Here is a 13189-nt window from a genome sequence, read left to right as displayed (position 1 = left end):
GATAATCCAATTCTTCTACTCGTTTGCCTTGACTTAAAGTTGCATATACATCTCTGAAATCTATATCTTGAGCATATTGTTCAATGTAGCTCTCATCCAGTATTGAATTAAGCTTAAGTATAGTGGATGCATTTATAATAGGTCTAGATAACATATCTACAACTTTATTGTGTATGCCCTTTTTATATCTGATGACTAAATGAAATTGTTGTAGAAAACCCATCCATATATAGTGTCTGAAGTGTTTGATGGTCAGTATGTATAACTGTCTCTTTGCCCATTAAGTAATGTTTCCACTTTTTCACACTCTGTACTAATGCATACAATTATTTATCATATGTGGGATAGTTTACTACTGTAGAATTAAATGTCTCAGAATGATAACATATGGGTTTACCGTGTTGTATCAACACTACTCCCATGGCATAGTCACTAGCATCCGTTTGGATCTCACATGGTCTTTGAAGATCAGGCAGTGCTAGTACTGGTGTTGTACTAATATTTTCTTTCAAGGTGTCAAAGGCTTTCTGCTGTTTTCCTCCCCACTGAAACACCTTGTTTAATCTTGTTAAAGCATGTAAGGGAGCTACAATTAAGGAAAAGTTAGAAATGAACTTTCTCCAATATTGTTTGCTTCTAAGAAGCTTCTAACTTCTGTAGCAGATTTGGGTTTAGGCCAGTTTACAATGACTGCCACCTTAGAGGGATCTATCTTTAATTCACCACCCCCTACTATATGTCCCAAATAATTCAAAGATGTTTTGCCGAATTCACATTTTGAGAGTTTAACATAAAATTTTCTCCCTTCAAAACATCTAGTGTCTACTTAACATGCTTTAAATGTTTTTCCCACGTTCTGCTAAAGATAAGAATGTCATCCAGATATACAACAACAAAATCATCAAGAAAAGGTCTGAGTAGATCATTCAATATTCTCATGAAAGTAGTAGGAGAATTAGTTAAGCCAAAAGGCATAACCAGCCACTCATACAATCCCTACTTTTTTTTGAAAGCAATCTTCCATGCATCTTGTTCTGCAACTCTGACTTGATGATATCCACTATGCAAGTCTAACTTGGAAAAATAAACAGCTTCTTTCAATTGATCTAATAGATCATCTATGCGAGGAAGGGGATAACAATTTTTTATTGTTATCTTATTCAGTGCTCGATAATCAATGCACATTCTCCACGAGCCATCTTTCTTTCTCACCAAAACAATTGGAGACCCACATGGTGATGTGCTAGGTTCGATGAACCCCTTCTCAAGTAACTCCTGCACCTGCTTCTTGATTTCTGCATTCTCTAAAGCAGACAACCTGTACATTCCGATGTTAGGCAATGGAGCATCTTGCTTCAAATTAATATCATGCACTATTTCCTTTTTGGGTGGTAGACCTTTAGGTTCTTGAAACAAGATATCATATTCTGAAACAACTTTTTCTAAATCAGCTTGTTGTTTAGCATCACAACCCTCAAACACATTGGTTTTATCAGGTTTCTTTTCCTTTACAACCATCAATAAACGTTTGCTTGAATTTACAATTCGTTTCATCTACTGTGAGTTTATGAGAGTATAATTATTCTTGAGCTTATGAGCCCTTACAAATTATTCGATTCCATCTTTAACGAGTAGATACTTGTTCTCAACTCTATTGAAAATAGCTTTTCTATCATACAAGTAGGGACTTCCCAAAATAATTCCACATATATCCAAAGGAACTATATCTAACTCAACCTCATCTACAAATGCTGACCCAAATAAAAACTTAAGTTTACATTGTCTAGTCACTTGTAGTTGTGCTTTATCACTTAACCAACCTAATGGGTATGGTTTCTTGTGAGGTGTAGTCAGTAATCCCAACTTCTTTACAATTGGTTCAGAAATTAAATTTACTTGTGAGCCACTATCAAACAAAGTATTAATCTTTTGATGTTTGGAAATAACTCAAATATGGAAAAGCTCATGTATTTTTCTCTCATTTTCTTCATCATTAATAGATTGTGCAGAATTACTAATAGCTTCAATGGTTGTTTCATCTCCTGAGTCCAACCCCAAATCTTTCAGAATAGCTACAGCAGTATTCTTCTTCTTGCCCTCGAACTTCTTAGGTCTCAGCTCCGGATGCAGAATCTAGCAGTGCTCATCGTCATGCCCATCCTTCTTACAGTGAGTGCATGAAGACTTGCTTTTCTGTGCAGTGTTGGCCTTCCTGTCTTTCCATTTCTATTTTCTTTTCTCCTTATTCTTGCTTGCAGTGGGTTTGGATGATCCCCCAACTTCTGGGTTCCCATTCTTTCCTCTAGCTTCTAGATTTGTAGCTTGCACAGATACCTCATTTATACTAGTGAGATTAAACATGAGGATAGTGTGCCTCATATAGTTGTGTAGACCACCTATGTACTTCAACAGAGTCTCAAGTGAGTCTAATGAAATTCCTAGAATCAAAGCTCTCTTCCTAAATTCTTTGGTGTAACCTTGTACAATTTTCCCCTTCAATTGGCGAAGAGTTTGCCAGCTCATCATGGCTTGCTGCATGTAAGCTAGTGGATAGAACTGCTTTTTGATTGCAGAAACAAATTCACTCCAGACAGAAAGAATCTTACCATGTTTCTTCATGTCAGCTTATGTCCTGCCTTCCACCATACCAGGGCAGTGCCTCTGAGGCGTAGGCTGGCCAGCTGAATCTTACTCTTGTCTGAGTCGATACTCTACACTTTGCAATAAACATCAATTTGTCTGATCCAATTACTAGCTTCTCTGCATTCAACTCTCCATCATATATTGGTAAATCAAATTTAACATCTAATTTAATCAAAGATGTCTTCTTTTTATGTTCAGGGCTATTAGGAGGTGTGAGAAAGTTTTCGTCTTTCCCTTTTCCTTTTGAGTGGTCATGGAGGAGAGATTCGTATTCTCCTTTTTCTTTGGAGTGTGATGAATCTTCATCTTTACCTTTCTTAAACTCCATGTACATTTCCTCTACCATGGACCTCATGGCCAGGAAACTATCTATGAATTGGGGGTTTGGTCCTAAGGGACTTTCTTCTGACATTTTCTTCTTAGGACAAACTCTTCCAATTTCCGGGTTAGTTTCAACCAACTCTCCTTCTCCTAATTTAAGCTTTGATGTAGTTAGCATTCAACAACAAAATCCATCACAATCTTGTCCAACCTTAAACAACCTAGAGCTTTGATACCACTTGATCTGAAATCACTCGTGAATGATCTCAGTTAATTAATGAAGGTATTACAAACTCAAGTGTTGGGGTGTGCCCATGTTATTTTATGCAACGGATCGATAAGATTGCGAAATACACAGACACTAAAACAGTAAGAGAACATAGTAAGAAAACACATAAACATAACAAATTTAATGAGTTCACCCAATCCTCCTAGGCTACGTCTCCTGGTCCAGCCTTCAGTGGTGGCCTTTCTATTGTGTCTTCAAAAGTAGAGTTTTACAACAGTGAGCTCAAATTGAGTATCACTTAAGAGATAATAATCAATAGGATTGTACTTGGATCCCCCAAGTCTCTAGAGTACACAGACTCCCCTTATTGAAACTCGACCTCAACTGGTCTCAGTGGTATGAGTCCAATTTGGCACTCAATACCCGATAGGTAAACACAAAGGAGTTGCTTGAACCTCTCAAGCCCTCTCTGGAGTTCACAGACTCTTGGACTCTCTCTGTATCTATCTGCTCGATGCTTCCTTTGCTCTGCAGGTCAGCTCAGCTTCTCTGTTCTCTGTAATTTTTGCTTCTCTCTCTCTCTCTCTGCTCTCTTTTACTGCTTCTTCCTCCTTCTGCTTTCTCTGTCTATTTGTGGCTTAAAGCCAATCTGCACCCTGACTGTTTGTTTCTGCTTCCCGGCTCTCTGGATCTCCTGCCTCTGTCCGCTAGAATTCCCCTGCTCTGCATCATCATCATTGTAACGCTTCACAGAGAGGTGGCCACCTGTTTCCTCATGAACTGAGTGTCGTCTCTTTTTGAATGGTTGTTATTTCCGTTGCTCCAAGATTTCCCATGAAACTGATTCCTCTGCCAACTCATCGGTCATGCCAGATCTCAAATCTTATTCGCCTCAGCCTATTTCCCTATGGAATCCGGTCACCCATCAGATTGCTTCTTCGTCGTTGATCTGGGGCCTCCAGATCCTACAATCTCCATCCATATCGCGCGAGTAAGTAGCATGACCTTTACCCGTGTGATGAGAGCGGTTTTCTCTCTCATCCGCTAGATGCGTGTCACCCATTGTATGGAATCGGGCGGGACTCGGTCGAACTCGCTTACCGCTTGAGGTCCTTCTAATATCCTGCCGATTTTAGTACGGGGCCTGCCTTCTGACGGAATCGGAAATATCCATACGATTTTATGCTTTTCCCCGTGACCAAGCGCTCAGGGCTTTCCTTCACTGAGGGAGACGCCCTGCAATATGCGATTAGCGCTAATCGCATATCAGAAACTACCTCCGTTTCTAGATCTGACTTCCCGTTTTGCCAGTTTGTGCTAGCACGCGGTTACCATGGGCCAACGGTCTGCGCGCTTTGACCAAGGGTCCTCGTTGCTCTGTGCTGACCACAAATTGCCATTGTTCAGAGGTTATTTCTGAAAAGATCGACATCTATAGCATTTTGAAACTTTGGTATGAGTTTTACAGAGTTCAGGAAACTTTTAAGAGTGTTTGAGGATCCAATTCGGATCAGATTTGAAGAGGTACATCTAAGAGAAGGGTAAGTACACATTTTTCTCTACCATATGTGGAAAAGGAACTTGAAAAACCTCGCATTCCTTCAACCAAAATTATTATAGTTGTTTGAGAATAAAAAGATTGAATGAGAATGGTTTTTTTGAGTTAAGCAAGATAAGAAAGGAAATGGAATTATTTTTTAGTTGAGTCTAAAGTTTTCCTTCCTCTAACCAGTATGGATAAAACTGTTCTTTCACCCCTGTAGAAGATTGGGAGTATTGGTTTGCAAAACTTTGGAAAATCACACTGACAAATCATGGGGGGGGGTAGTTTCAATTGAAGAGATTCCACAGATTCATCAAGGATTCTAGTTATCACTTATGCTATGGAGAATGTTCAAAAACATCTATCATGGACAAACATTGTGGACATTAACGGGGAGACTTTTCTTAAGACACAAACACAATCCTAATTAAAACTTGGAGGAAAGGATGGATCTACATAAGAAGGAGCTAGAGAAGAAGAGAAAGAGGGTGGAACAAGAGAAGATGTGCCAAAATTTCTTATGAGGTAGCTTGGGATGTGTTGTACTACTCAACAACCCCCCATTAAGGTTAATAGTAGAACTAATATATAATGCGAGGCCTTTTGAAAATAGTATAAAATCCTTTGGTTTTAATAAAATAAGTCAATATTAATTTTATTTTTCCAAAAAGCTTAATTAAATAAAAAATATCCCCTATCAAAGCCTTCATATCAAAGCTTAGGCTTAGGCCCATAATACATATTCACAAGCATTAGCTTTTGTTTAAAATCTATTATCTACATAACTTTATCGAGATATTTTAAATATTGTAATGTTCCCATAAGATAAGTTGCGATAAAACTTTCCCCGATTAAAGTTTTCAAATATTTTAAAGTCTAAAAGTAATAAAGCACTTCTTTGTGAATATAATAATAAGGCTTGACTGCACAAGATTTCCACGTAGCATTATTAGAGCTTCTGAATATCAGAGTTGTCAATGTGAAATCACATCACCAACTCTGATATCTCGATCCCCCAATCCTCCAATATCCCTTTTTGTCCATCCTCTGATATCCCAATCCCCCGATCCTTCGATATTCCTTTTCGCCACTGGGATTTCGTTCAGTTGTCTAGTGTTGGTCTGCAAAGTGTGGTACACTGACTCCTTGTCCGTTTGGTTTTGATAATGGCAATGACTCATTTAGAATTTCAGCTGTCCAAAAGTTTCTAATTTATACATTTCTCTATCCACAAAAATCTTGGAGTTTTTAGACGGGAATTTGTCAGTTGGTAAGTGTCATGGGCTCCTAATTTTCTTCCTCCACCACAATATTACATCTCTCATTTTACTCCAAGGTTTTTTTTTTGCATTGTGTCTGGGTCCTACCCTCCCTTCACATTGTCTATCTTCATCATTCAGTTTTCAGGATATGTCTATTCCCATTCTATCTACAGGTTATATGCTTATATGGCCCCAAGGAAAAGTCTACCTAGTCGTTAGGGTGGTGCACCTAGGTCATCCTCTTCGCGACTTCAACAGTTGTTCAAACTAATTTCTCTGAATCTTCTCCTCTCAAAGTGAGAAAGGAAATTATTCACTTAGAGGCCAAGGAGTTTAGTGATCATGTATATTTCTTTGATTTGGAGATTGGAGGTAGTAGCCTCAAGTGGGTTCCTGATCCAGGAAAGTTTCGTAAGAAAAGGCTTCACTTTCTCCATTCTATTAGTTTTCACCTGCAATTGGGAACTCTTCAAAGCATGGTCATTTGGAATAAGTAGGTAGATAATTATAAGTTGTTTGTAGATCAGAAGGAGATAAAGAGAATCCTGAGGGATATCAGGTATAACTTAGATGACATTATCGTCATACTGACTCGAGTGGAGCATTTTGTGGTATCTGATTCAGAGACTAATTCCAATGAGCAACAAGAGGTGCATGCGGTCATCAATGCTCCATCTCATACCACTTCTCATGCAAAATCTTCTCTTATCTCGCCATTTATCATCTTGGAATAATAAGTCCACTTTGAATATCATATTAGTGTTTACTATTGGTTACTATATGTTTTTTATAAGAAGTCTATGATGTTTTGACAACATTGTCATTTGGTCGAGGATATGTATTTATGCAACTCGTTTTTGGTATTTTGTAGGGCTCATTTTTAGCCTTGATGTGGCTATGGCTTTCCCAGATGGAAGATATGACCTCTCAGTCTACTCTTTTGGATGTATGAAAGGCTTTCACTGTAATATCTTTTGTTATTAATAGAAATTTATTGAAGAATTTACAAAAAAAAAAGATATGATGAGTTAAAGTTTTGGTAAAGTCAAGTTTTTTTAAGGTTGACATTATAATTGAAATTGAGATTGAATTTTAGGCTAACACCTTAGAGTGAAAATTCGCATTGAATTATAAGTTGATATTCTAGAGCCAAAACGGTTGATAGCCAAATTCTTGTTGAGTCAAAAGTGGCAAGATTATTGTTATTGATAAAAAAAAATGAAGATAAAGTTAGATACATTCAGTCTAAGTATGAGTCCAACAATCTTGGCTATATAATGAATCCTTTGTAAAGTCATAGTTAAAGTCAAAGTTAAAGTCAACATGTAAGTTATATTATATCACAACATTAGTGCATCAATTAAATTCGTCAATCCAATGTTATAAGTGTCTTATTGAATGGAGATGTCTCTGCAACAAGAAACATTTTTATGTAGGAATTTTAAAGGATGAATCAGATGAGGAATTATGCAAGGCAATATAATTGCAAAGAAAGAAGAAAAAACAAGCAAAAGGTAGACTCTTGATGAAGTGAAACAAGAGATAGAATTTAATAGAGATGATGTAGGAAGAGCGGGATGAAAGAAGAATAAATTGACAAAAGAAACAAAATAAGGTGATAAAATATAGAAGAAGACATTGAAAGAAAGTGACGAAGAAAAAAGAATTGACACAAAAACCTAGGCTGGAGCAAAATATGCAATGACAAGTAGCAATCCAACAAACATGAAGCAACTAAAGAAGAATGAATAGTAGAAGAAAGGTAAAATAAGTAGTAAAATTAATACCATATGTTTGATAATTGAGATATAAAAGCAATTGAAGTGAATCCATAAACAATTAAATCACTAAGAAATTTGATGATCCTCCTCAATAATATTGTTAAATGATAGAAAAGAAGATGGCCATGTTCTTTTGTTTGTAAAAGGGCTATATTAGCCTAAAACCAAATTTGAAATTATATGTACTTGAGTAAAATGAGGATGATATATGTAAGGCATGATAAGGCAAGTAAAAATGCATAACTTGATTATTAATGGTTTGTGATAAAACAAAAGTCACCTTTCATGGAAAATGGAGGTTCATAGTCAACCAAAAACTATTTAATGCAATGATTGGGTTGTGGTAAGCCAAAAAGACTTGAAAATTGTAATGGCTAAGGGAAACCAATATGAAACCCCAGAGGATGTAATAGTTGAAGGTAATCCACAAAAACCTAGAGAGTGCTTATGAATAAGCTAAAGAAAACCCATGATGATGATCGAAGATGATGTAAGTAGAGTAAAAAGGTTTGTGATTCAAAAAGGTTGATGAACCATGTACAAGAAAATGATTCTTTAAAACTAGTAGATACAAAGCCTATCAACCCATGTATTTCAATGGATGATGAATTTTTTATATAGACCTCATTTAACAAACATGATGATTATGTTTTACATGCACAAGATGAACATTGGGGAATATTAAATATGAAGAATGAAGAAGACCAAAGATGAAGATTGTAGAATAATCATTGAAGAAGATTGAATGCAAATACCATAGGAGGAGGAGATAAAGATTGAACTAATTCGGAATACCAATTGAAGAGAGAACCGCAATTATTCATTAAGGGGGAGTATGAAGGATTAAGTCCTACTTGTGATATTTGGTGATTATGTCAATGAAGTAGAAGTCTATGTATGAATGAAAGAGTGAGAACAATGAGAGAAGTTAGGATGAATATCAGTTGAGAGATTAATGGAAAGATTATGGGAGATATTTATCCATATCACCGAACTAGATATATATTTATGGCATAGTTGTTATAGTCACATATTGTTAATGAAGGGGCCTAACTGCACAATAAAAACACACACATGAAGGGATTAAATGAAAATAAAATCCCCTTCGAGGAATTCTTGAGTGTTAACTCCTATTGTTTATTTTCTTTGTTTACATTTGAGTATAATTGTTGTTGATTGTTAAACCCGCCACAAAGTCTTAGCTTCATATTTATATTGGAAAGTGACCATGTTGTCTTTTATTTTATGTATGAAACCCTTTCCTGAAAAATAATGTTAGTAAAAAGGAGCAAAATATATTTAAACATGGCTAAGATAAAATTGTTGGAAATAATGATGAATATATGTGATTGAATTTTTTCCTTCACTCAATATAAAGGGACAATGAAAAAAATAGATATATATATATATATATATATATATATATATATATATATATATATATATATATATGCATGGTTAGATAAGAGTCTTGTGAAGAATGGTAGAACGAGAAATTAGGAATCTTCCAACTACATAAAGTTAGCTATTTTTTAGATTCTCCTTGTAGAATAGCTGCCTCTCTATGATGAATGTCCATGTTAGGAGGATTTACAAGAGACAAGAGTCTCTTCCTCTTTATGACGAACCTCCTAATGAATAAATGTACTTCTTGAAAGGCCTACAAAAGTAAATAAGGGAATACAATAATAAGCAAATGGTAAATATAAGTTTCCATACTGAATCTCTACATTTGGAATTATCATCTTTAACCCCATTAACATATTTTAACATTTATGTGAATGAAACTTCTCATCAGATGATTCCTAATGTCTTTGTTGAGACATAATTGGACCCTTATGATCTTGTTGAACATATTCAAAAGAGTACAATGAATGAATTCATTTAGTTCTTCAAAAAGGAATGTTCTTAAAGTTTCTATATTTTTTAGTGGTACATATGATTGTATTAATGAAAAGGTCGAAGAAACTCATGTACAAGAAGTCACTATACTAAGAGCAAGAGGAGTAATAGGGGGTTATGGGGCAAAGAGTTGATCTGAGAGGAGTTGGATGTGGATTTGGGGATGTTATGTAACATTAGGACATAGGAGGGGAGGACAAGTCATTAAAATATGTGCTTAGGGAGGAATATACACACAACATCCTTTAAGATCTTAGGAGTTAATGTGGACTTGAAACTTAGGATAATTCTAATAAATATATCTTTGTGATTGAGGAATCTATTTCAATTCATTCCTTATGCTCTCACTTCCCCTCCACATGATGAGGTATCCTCGCCTAATACCTACCCCTTCATTGGCTTTCCCATATGCACTTGAGTTGATATGTCTTGGAATGTGAAAAAACTCAAATCAAGGAGAATTTCTAACAAATATGTTTACAACATTTTATCCCTCTACTTGCTAAATATTTTTCAAAGTTGCAATGCTTTGAAGAATAATAACAAGAGCTTAGAGTCACATGCACACTATATTTTTGCATGAAGCTCTAAGTCATTTATAGTCCTTTAAAGATTGCAAATGCTTCTATGATATTGTTTGTTGCTCACCCTAAACCTTAACTAAAATTGTCTATTATAAGGCCTTCTAGGTTGAAGGTTTTCCTTCATGCATTTATCAGCGTGAGAGGTTCCCTTTGGAATCCTTGCCAAAAATGGGACAAAAGGAGTTCACAATGACATTCTAGGATTTATGATGGCACGGGATGGAATCAATGTGTTTGTTGTCATATCTTTTCTTAATATTTCAATTATGTATCCATTTATTCTCTGATGTTTTATGTAATGTTTTGGAGCTTTATTTATTAATATAAGTGCATATATACATTTCCTAAGGAGCATACGAACTAATTTCACCCTATAAGAGGGACTTCCCCCTTTTCCATAAGGTTAGAGATTCATTTATTGCTAACCATAACTCCCAAATTGTAATCTAGAGTAGTAGGTTCCAAATTTTGGATAATAAAGTTTTTGATTGGATGGAACTAGGGATTTCTTATTTTGATGGATGAAAAATTATTCCTGTATCACATAACCATAGAGGGATGGAACTTGCTCAATGGATTTTATCAATGACTAGATTCCTTAATGTATTTTCATTCTAAAAAATATAAATGAGTGAAGGGTGGTTGGTGATTTGAAGGAAAATCTCACCTCTAAAAAGGCCTAAAATACCTCTTTTGGTTAGGTTCATAGTTTTCAATAAATTACCATGAAAAAAAAAAAACCTTTTAGGTAGAGAGTCCTTCAAAGAATTATTGCACCATTTAATGTTTATATTGGTGGGATGTGTTTTTACAATAGATAGTATCCTTCATGGACCCTGTAAAAACACTTATTATTTTCCCATATGAGTTTTTACTTTAAATATTCTTGTACAGGCATTGGTCCTAGTAACCTTATTTTTTTTAGTACTCAAGCTCCTCCACTAGTCCATGTGGGAAGTCAAAAAAAACTCTCTCCCCTTTTCTAATTCTTCCACTAGATTGGACAAGAACCATCTTAAGTAAATATATTTGCTAAGGTGGAAACTTGAATTGTATTCATATTTATTTTTTGATTGAATGATACCATATTGTAGTGACCTTGCTACATTACACAATTAAACATGGAAGAAATCCACAATATTGTTTTCTACTTCTTTTCATGTGTCGTAGTTGTAAAAGCTAGAACTTATTTCGCAAACATTATTTTAGTACATGGCCTCATGATACTAATGCATCACCAACCTCTAATTTTATGCTATAAAAACTTGACAAGAGTAACTGTGAATTTTCAATGACCCATTTTATAGGGAAACTACGATTATGTCAAGAAAGAAAATACTTAAGACGATCAAGTAAAACCTATCCTCATCAATATGAGCCTTTTTATTCAATCCATAAACTATTGTAGGTATTCTACTTGAATAGTTAATCAAAATAGACCTTGAATATTTATGAAATCTCCTATTATGCATTGTTTTAATTAAGACTCAAATTTGTTGTTACAAGCTTAATGCATGAATTACTAAAATAAACCAAAATTGAAATAAAAGGAGTTAACCAAAATAACACACCATCCACATAGTGAACAAAAGTTGTATTATGGTAAAACTCAATATGAGAAACACACAACTAGAAGGTGAGGCCTATGCATTACTCTTTTCTTCTCAATTATGAAATGTAAATACAAAGAAAGTGCACTCACTATGGATTTGCAATGGACATTGCGGCTAGTATGGCTACTACAAGATCATATATTTCCTTTTTGTTGCTTCAATATCTCACTCCTATATGCTCTACTCAACTATGGAACAATTAAAAATACAATTAGAATGGAACCCCTTCCTCAACTAATGTCTCAGTATTTAACATTATCTGATAGTTGTTGAGGGTTAGGGTTAGGGTATTTGCATGCCTCAACTATCAATTAATGTTAGGGTGTTGGACACTTTAGAGTCTTGTCAAAAATACACATGTGACTCACTCCACATGTGGGAGTAATGAGAGTTGACATGGCATCCACTTGGTATCATGGAGGTCACCATGATAGATCAACATGCAAGAAACATAAATTTTCTCATATGAACTTTTATTGAGGTGACTTTCTCATTGCTGAAAATCTCTCAATGTGTAAAACAACATCGAAAGGTTGGGAACTTCGTTTTTAAAAAGTTTTGACCAAAGAGAATCTAAGGCCTCAAATGGGCTTTAGAAGGTTCTAGATCCCAGATCACCAAAGTGATGCATGCCCCCAAAATGGGCCCTAAAATCTAATAAATTTAAATTTTCCACCCAAAAATATTAAAAGACAAATTATACAGCAATAAATTTCAAGTCGCGAATGATTCATATCCAAAGTGAAGGTGGAAAATTTATATCCTTCCAAATATTGGTGTCCTCACCATTTCTTTGGGACCAAGAGAGATAGTACCTAATGTGAGAGAAAGTGTTTTATATGGAAGAGTTATGGGCAAGTTTCCCCTCTACCTCCATGATCTTATTATACCATGATGTAGAAAATATTTTTTCTCAATGTGCTTCCATTAGTTCAAGTTTATTAAACACAAATTCCAAAGTATTTAGTGATCTAAAAATGGGGCACTAAAGGCTTCTTGTCAAGCTTACAATAACCTCTCCCACTTCCAAAGCTTAAATATTCCCAAGATATTATGATTAACCAATTGCGGAATTAATAATGCTTAAAAATAGGTGTATGCTTGTGCTTGTTTAACTATTAAGTGCTTTAAGTTCACTTGCTTATGCTAATATAAAATACATATAACATTAAAAGAACAACAAATAAGCAGCAAATGCAATGCAGCAATAAGAAATAACACATAACAACAACATAATATGGAGTTCACCCAAAACTCTTGGGCTACGTCTCCTTGAGGGATTATGGCAAGAAATATTTTACAAGCTCCATG

This window comes from Pinus tabuliformis, chromosome 8 (assembly GCF_031772625.1).
Source record: "Pinus tabuliformis cultivar Carrire ecotype Pingquan chromosome 8, CPIR1, whole genome shotgun sequence".
Lineage (NCBI taxonomy): Eukaryota > Viridiplantae > Streptophyta > Pinopsida > Pinales > Pinaceae > Pinus > Pinus tabuliformis.
This window is presented reverse-complemented; position numbering follows the sequence as displayed.